General features: G+C 44.0%; 1 long non-coding RNA gene across 2 annotated transcripts; it reads left to right on the top strand.

Moving 5' to 3' along the window:
• Nucleotides 1-7,057: 7,057 nt before the first annotated feature.
• Nucleotides 7,058-7,584, top strand: LOC120713605. Of its 2 annotated transcripts, none has more exons than XR_005691214.1 (3): nucleotides 7,058-7,175; nucleotides 7,265-7,374; nucleotides 7,532-7,584. It is a non-coding gene; the product is annotated as an uncharacterized LOC120713605 (long non-coding RNA). The 2 variants fall into 2 exon arrangements; XR_005691215.1 differs by having other exon boundaries at nucleotides 7,519-7,580.
• The last annotated feature ends 731 nt before the right edge of the window (nucleotides 7,585-8,315 follow it).

Below are 8,315 nucleotides of genomic sequence, written 5' to 3'. Positions count from 1 at the left end.
TAGTCCTTCGGCGAACTCCAGCAAGGGGTGGTCGATTTGGTGAAGGAAGGTAGGTTTTTCCTGGCTTTGTTGGGGGAAGAGAGCAAGAGGAGGGGGGGTTAGTGGACGATGGGTGAGGTGGTGGTCGGATTGGGCTCAGTGGGACGCGTGGTGAGGATACGTGGCGCAACTTCTCTGCAGAGGTGACACACACCCAAGCGCTTCTCGCGAACAGTCCGCGGTAAAGGAGCGGACAATCTGAAGAACAAAGTCACGTAACATTTTGGTTCTATATGGAAACTTCTCTCTTTGCTCCAATTTTCAAAACTGATATTCCAAGCTTCCAAAAATCACGCCAATTTTTGTGTTGATACTAGAAATCAAGAGCAACCAATTTTTCTTAGAATGGGTATAAAAGCTATTGTAGATTTGAAATGGAAATTTTTCTCGGAATGCTATTTTTGGTTTTTTGGCTGAGCTATTTGGTTTCAAGATGGTTTACTAAAATCTTGGAAAAATCACCTAAATTCACTACAAGAAATCCTTTAATCCATGACGAATTTTTTGTGACGTTTATGAAAACCGTCATAAACAGACACGATCTATGACGATTTATGAATTTTCATCACAGATTTGCAAATAGCCCATACGGGCTCTAGTTTGGGCCCGGTATCTATGACAAATCTCTGAAAATGTCATAGAATAAAAATAGAAATTGTCATGAATTTGATATCGTGCTCAAACCGCATGGGATAAAGAAAAATCTGTTATAGTTAACATGAGCCTACTATTAGCGTAAGACATTGAGTTCCAGTATGCATCCAAGTTGCTACATATTTTGTTTGCATTAGAATATTGAAACGGACTCAAAGAAACGTAACATCCAGTCAAGCATAAAAAAGAAACGTAGAAAAGTATAAAAAGGAACAATGTTGAAATGAAAACAACAACAACAACAACATAGCCTTTTTTTCCCAAGCAAATTGGGGTAGGCTAGAGATGAAACCCGAAAGAAATAAGTTCAAGGTTCAGGCACATTGATAGCTAGTCTCCAAGCGCTCCTATCCAAAGCTATCTCTTTAGAAATATTCCAATCCTTAAGGTCTCTCTTAACCGACTCATCCCACGTCAGTTTAGGTCTACCTCTACCCCTCTTTACATTATCGACCCGCTCAAGAACCCCATTACGCACCGGTGCCTCAGGAGACCTTCGTTGGACATGTCCAAACCATCTCAGCCGATGCTGGGTAAGTTTCTCCTCAATTGGTGCCACTCCGACCCTATCCCGAATAACTTCATTTCGGACTCTATCCCTCCTTTTGTGCCCGCAAAACCACCGCAACATCCGCATCTCTGCTACACTCAGTTGATGGACATGTCGCCTTTTAGTAGGCCAACATTCAGCACCGTATAGCATCGCCGGACGAATTGCTGTCCTATAGAATTTGCCTTTTAGCTTTTGTGGCATCCTTTTGTCACAAAGGATGCCAGAAGCTTACCGCCATTTCAACCAGCCACCTGAAATTCTATGCCTAACATCTTCATCAATGTCGCCATCCTTTTGTAGCACCGATCCTAAATACCGAAAAGTATCCTTCTGGACCACTACTTGTCCATCTAGACTAATGTCTCCCCCCTCATGCCTAGTCGCGCTGAAATTGCACATCATGTACTCAGTCTTGGTCCTACTAAGTCTGAACCCTTTCGACTCTAACGTGCGTCTCCACAGCTCTAACTTCCTATTAACCCCTGCCCTACTCTCGTCAACTAGCACCACATCATCAGCAAAGAGCATACACCAAGGGATCTCACCTTGTATATCCCTTGTGACCTCATCCATCACTAAAGCAAATAAATAAGGGCTCAATGCTGACCCCTGGTGTAGGCCTATGTTAATAGGAAAGTCACTGGTGTTGCCATCACATGTCCGGACAAACGCCGTCGCATCCTTGTACATATCCTTAATGAGGGTAATGTACTTAGTAGGGAATTTGTGCTTCTCCAAGGCCCACCACATGACATTTCTCGGTACTTTGTCAAATGCCTTCTCAAGGTCAATGAAGACCATGTGCAAGTCCTTCTGTTCACTATATCTCTCCATCAATTGTCGTATTAAGAAAAGGGTCAGTTGGATCCATGCCACTCCAATTTCTTGAAATTGGATCTCATGTTGAAAATCATGCCATTGACCTTCCAAGTATGAACCCAAATTGGTTTTGGGTCACACTTGTCACTCTTCTTAGGCGATGCTCGATAACCCTCTCCCAAAGCTTCATCGTATGGCTCATCAGCTTAATCCCATGGTAGTTAGTACAACTTTGAACATCACCCTTGTTTTTGAAGATAGGTACTAATATACTTCTCCTCTATTCTTCCAGCATCTTGTTTGACCGAAAAATGAGATTAAAAAGCTTAGTTAACCATACTATTGCTCTATCTCCTAGGCATCTCCACACCTCAATGGGGATACCATCAGGGCCCATCGATTTACCTCCCTTCATTCTCTTCAAAGCCTCCCCGATCTCTACCTCCTGAATTCTCCTCACAAAATGTCTGTTGGTATCGTCAAAAGAGTCATCTAACTCAAGGGTAGGGCCCTCACTCTCCCCACTAAACAACTTGTCGAAGTACTCTCTCCATCTATCCATGATCTCTTCATCCTTCACTAGCAGTCGATTTGTCCCATCCTTAATGCATTTGATTTGGTTGATGTCCCTTGTCTTCCACTCGCGGATCCTAGCCATCCTATAAATATCCTTCTCCCCTTCTTTCGTGCCTAGCCGCTGATACAGGTCATCATACACCTTACCCTTTGCTACATTCACAGCTCGCTTTGCAACCCACTTCGCTAATTTATAGCCCTCGATGTTGGCTGCACTCTTGTCAAGGTGGAGGCGCTTGAAACACTCCTTCTTCTCCTTAATAGCCCTTTGCACCTCGTCATTCCACCACCAGGTGTCTTTCCCCTCCTGTTTGCCTCCCCTACTCACGCCAAACACCTCTGAGGCCACCTTCCGAACACATGTTGCCATCTTTAGCCACATGTCATCTACGTCTTCTCCTTCTTCCCAAGGCCCCTCACCTAGCATCCTTTCCTTAAACACTTGTGCCGCTTCCCCTCTAAGCTTCCACCACTTTGTTCTCGCAATCTTGGCACGTTTGTCCCAGTGGACACATACCCGAAGACGAAAGTCCGCCACCACAAGCTTGTGTTGAGGGACAACACACTCCCCAGGTATCACCTTACAATCTAAGCAATCACGTCTATCCTCCCTCCTAGCAAGGATAAAGTCGATCTGGCTCGAGTGTTGTCCACTACGAAACGTCACAAGATGGGATTCCCTCTTCTTAAATACGGTATTCGCTATCAACAAGTCGTAGGCTAACGCAAAGTTCGACACATCCTCCCCCTCTTGACTCCTGCTACCATACCCAAAACCCCCGTGCACTCGCTCGAACCCTACATTAGTCGCACCCACGAGTTTCTCGCTGGTAGGCACGGTATTAACCATGCTATCTAGATCTTCCCAGCATCTTGGTGCTCTCACTAAGGCCTACCTGAGGGGCATAGGCACTGATCACATTCAAAACCTAATCTCCAACTACCAACCGGATTAGGATAATCTGGTCGCCTTGCCTTCTAACCTCTACGACTCCATCCTTAAGGCTCCTATCAATCAAGATGCCTACACCATTCCTACCCGGAGTTGCTCCCGTGTACCAAAGCTTGAAGCCAGTATCCTCAACCTCCTTCGCCTTCTGGCCCTTCCATTTAGCCTCCTGAACGCATAGAATATCTACACGCCTCCTAATTGCTACATCAACTAGCTCTCGCAACTTAACCGTTAGGGACCCTACGTTCCAGCTACCTATACGAATCCTAATTGGCTCGGCTAGCTTCCTTACCCTTCGCACCCGTCGAGGGAAGTGCGAAGACCCTTGCTCATTTTTCACTACACCCGGGCGTAGATGTAGCGCGCCATTCAGGTGACGACCTGACCCTTGCTCACTTATCATCGTACCCAGGTCATGATACGACGCGCCCTTGGGGGGATGGCGACCCGGCCCTTGCCCATTTATCACCACACCCGGGTTCCGATGTAGCGCGTCGCTAAGAGGGTTACGCCCCAACGAGTTTCTTATGGGTTTCAAATCCATTAGAGTGGTTATTTTTATGCTGGTTTGCCAAAACCTAACGCAACCCTCCTCCTTTATCCGGGTTTGGGACCGGCTATGTTGAAATGAAAAAAAGGAGAAAAACTTGTGGTCAAGTGGGCATCGATCATACAACAAAGGACTCAAAGAGTTGAGCTCGCCATAGCCCAACCCCATTCGGTGGAACAAATGGGCCGTCGCAGTGTCATTTATGGGCTCCGAGCCGGAGTCATTGGTGGGCTGTGCGCTGTCCTGCGAGGTCCATTTCTCAGGAGCTAAGCAAATTCAGCAAAAACCAAGCTAAAAAGGGTGAAGCGAGAATCGAACCGACGTCTAGGAGACTACCGTCGGCGTCACTTACCACTGGGCTGCGAGCGATCATGTGGTAGTTTTTTCGGTACTATTATAATTGTATTGATGTATAATTGTATTGATGTGGTAGTTTTTTTGTACTATATAATTGTATTGATTTTCAGCAAAATCAACGCACCATGGGGGGTTCGAACCGCAAACCTCACGCTGGTGAAGGACAATGCCTACCACGGCATCAAACGTCGGTTTGTGAAAACCCATAGTAATAATGATTTATATTATTTATCTACGGCCCTGCGAAGAACAGATGTACAGTTTATCTTTCTTTTTTTAATCCGGAATTAAAATTTGTGACTAGTATTACTCCCTCATATGAACTCCAAATTTGATGGTTCTTTTTTTTCTTTTCTTCTAAAATCACGAGCTTTCATTTAGTGCTATTTGTTTGTATGTTAATTTATATTTTTTGGAACTTGTTCAGATGATTTGTTTTCTTCCATCCAAGTACAGAAAATAAAAATATATTTTTGCATAACAATTAGTGATGTAACTTTATATTTTCTAACATTATAGTAGGTATAAGATTTTGTCCAAAATTAGGATGCATATAAGTTTAGAAACATTAAGAGATGTTCAAATCTCAAAGTTTTACTTGAGTTATAAGAAACTATTTGAGAGATGTATCATTTTGTGAACAATATATGTCCCCACTTTGTTAAAATCTTTTAAGTTTTTTATTACAAGCTTGTGGACCAAAAATATACTACCACATCAATTTTTAGAGTTTTCTGATCTAATTTAGACATTATTGTAAATATTATGTGGTAATTTGGAGATAGAAGTTTGAATTGTCCCTAGAAAATAATTGAATTTTTCATCTATCTCTAAGACATGGGTTAGAATGCAACAAACAAGCCTCAATATAATTTTAACATCATTTTTCAAATCTTATTGAAGCTACACATAGTTCAACCTCGAATTACTTTCAATAAGGACTCAGAAATTCATTTAAATGGTAGAAAATATCAAATCTATATGAAAATTCTTGAAACTCCTACTAGATAAAAAAGATGCATCCTATTATATTTAAAAAATGTATTTGGGTATGTAAAATAATTATTCTCTTATACTTTATAAGTGTGTTTTAATTAGTTAGTAAAAAAATTAAACAATACTGGGCTGAAAACAACTTCAAATTCAGCCCATGTTAGCCCATATCGAATCTCATCGTATTCTTGACAATTAGATCAAACTGGACGGTTCAGATGGATTGCATTCCCAAAAAATATCCGGCGGCCGGAAACCCTAGTGCTCGCCAGTCTATCTCGCTCGCCCCCAACCCCGCCCCTCCACCTCAGATCTGCCTCTCCCACTCCACCGAGACCTGCTTCTCAGATCCTCCAAAGGAGGGGAGCTCCGCGGCCCGGTAGGAGCTCCGCGGCTCCACGGCGGCCCCACAGGCGCTCCACGGCGGGCGGCGGCTCTGCCATGTTAGCCGCTAGGCGCCCCCGGCCAGCGCGCACCGCGCAAGGGCTACGCAGCGGGCTGCAGGCGGCGGCCCTACAGGCGCTCTGCGGTGGCCCCGTGGCGAGCGCCGACTCGGTCTATAGCTAGCCGCTAGGCGGCCCCCGCCCGCGCACGCCGTCCCGGTGTTACACGGCGGGAGCCGGCGCCCGGCGGCGCCTCCGCGGGGTGTGGGCGAGAGGCAGGCAGCGGCTTGGAGGCTCTACTCGACGCTGGAGCGCGGCTCCGCCTCCTCGAGGCACGGGCGGACCGGCAGGCAGCGGCCTGCGGGCGCATCTCAGTCCAGTGCGCGACTCCACCTCCGTGCGCGGGCTGTATGGCAGTCGGCAGGCGGCATCTCATCCCTGAAGCAAAAGATCTACCCCGGATTTTCAAGCGATGGGTCCGTAGCTACGGCAAGCCAGGTGCAGCGCGCTCGCCCTTTGCCCGGCCGTGATTCCAGCAGCGACTAGGTGCGCGGTCAGTTTCCTCCCTCTCCTGCCTTGTCCCTTCCCCGAATCCAAATGTGCTAGCTAGTCAAAAAAATTAACTAATGTTGAGAGTGCACGGAATGGATCTATGTGCTTATGCTTCTTTTGGTACTGAAATTGCAAGAAGTGTGTATAGTGGCTAGAAGAAACGAGTCACCGTGGAACAGGTTTTTAGGATAGCAAGTTATTATTTTCTCTGATGTTTCCAATTGATTTTCGTTCCGCATAGCACAAGTTCTTAGCAGTTGGGCAAATCTTATTAGTTCATCTATTCCCTGAAATCGAGTACAAGTGAAGAGGCTCATTCATCTTATTAGCACCAAAATTTTATTTTAATTATGAGGTGCTCCCAGATACGAAGAAAAGGTCTATCTGCTTGAAGGAGGAAGAAGCTTTGCAGCTACTCCCCTTTTTTAATTTGAAAGTCCTTGTGAGATACAGTGTTCCTTTGCTGAAAGAAGCTAATGAGATGTGGTTCATCTCAGATTGATTAATATCACTTGCTGAAAAAAGTCCTAGTTTGGTTATCCAACTATTTTTGGGAAGAGCTAATAGTTATTGTTTATTAATATCATCTAAGAAACTTTGCTGTTGCTAGTTCATATTCTAGATGAAACCTATTGTGCGCTGCTAGTCTTACTACTGTCTGATTTTCTTTCTCTTTCATGTTGCAGGACATCTTCTACTGTTATGTGATCCTTGGTTTCAGTCTCTTAATGCTGATGACTCCAGAATGTCAGTATTGCTCTTCCATCCCAATCTTACATTCTGATGGTTTTTGTGTCTTTTTCCATGTCTAATTTACCTTGCATATATTTTCTTAGTGAATGATCAACAAAGGTGGCATCTGAGGCAACAGATATAGGAAGATCTATCTTTTATCCAGATTCTAGTTTATCAAACACCTTTGGGTTCAAGATACAGGACAAGCAAGGTAGGATGCACAAATTTAACCACTTTACCATCCTAGTGGTCGTGATTGCATTATCTCTAAAGTCTAGATGAATGTGGTTAAAACAAGATCTGCATAAAATATTCATGCTTGATATAGTCCCTTTTCTAATTAGTGATTTTGTAGCAATGTTTTTCAGGTCTTGGATTTATTGGAAGATTCCAGCTGAATACTTCTTAATCTTTTTTGGATGCTGAGCTCAATGCAAAACTTGATGCTGGATTAAAACTTGATCTGTTGTTTGATGTGTGATGTGATGTGATGCCGGAAAACTTGAGGTGTATGATGTAACAGCATTCTAATTTTGAAACTGATTCTGTGGGCTATTTTTTTATATGGCTCGTGTATAAAGCTGAATCTTGTTTTTTGGTAATTAATGTTGAGTTGAAATTAGGCCCAACTTAGTGGTCCACGCAGAATTGGGCCCATTCACAAATGGGCTGTGGTGCTGATGTCACCAGCCACATCATTTGCCACGTCGATCACCACGTCACCTGCCATGTCAGCACCACTTCCCATGTCATCAGCCATGTCATTGTCCACGTCAATTTACACGTCATCATTGTCATCCATGTCATCACCGTGTCAATAGCCACGTCATCATCCATGTCATCAATGTGTGACATGGCAATTCAATTCGAGACGAAATGCTGTTTGTGACGTTTATTTTCGTCATAGAAAATGGGCTTGGGTTGGGCTTCGGGGGCCGGGGATATTTTATGACGATTTCAAAACGTTATGGATCAAGCAACTCGTGACGAAAATTTAAGAAACGTCACGAGGTGTAATCTATGACGCTCAATACATGACAAAATTTGAGATCGTCATAGATATTGTTTTATGACGGTTTTTTAGTGATCTGTGATGAAATTTAATCGTCATGGATTAACATATTTTTTGTAGTGATTCAAGTTTCTCAAAAT

The sequence above is a fragment of the Panicum virgatum genome, chromosome 6K (assembly GCF_016808335.1).
Source record: "Panicum virgatum strain AP13 chromosome 6K, P.virgatum_v5, whole genome shotgun sequence".
NCBI lineage: Eukaryota > Viridiplantae > Streptophyta > Magnoliopsida > Poales > Poaceae > Panicum > Panicum virgatum.
The sequence above is the reverse complement of the archived record's forward strand: the minus strand, read 5'-3'. Positions and strand labels throughout refer to the sequence as shown.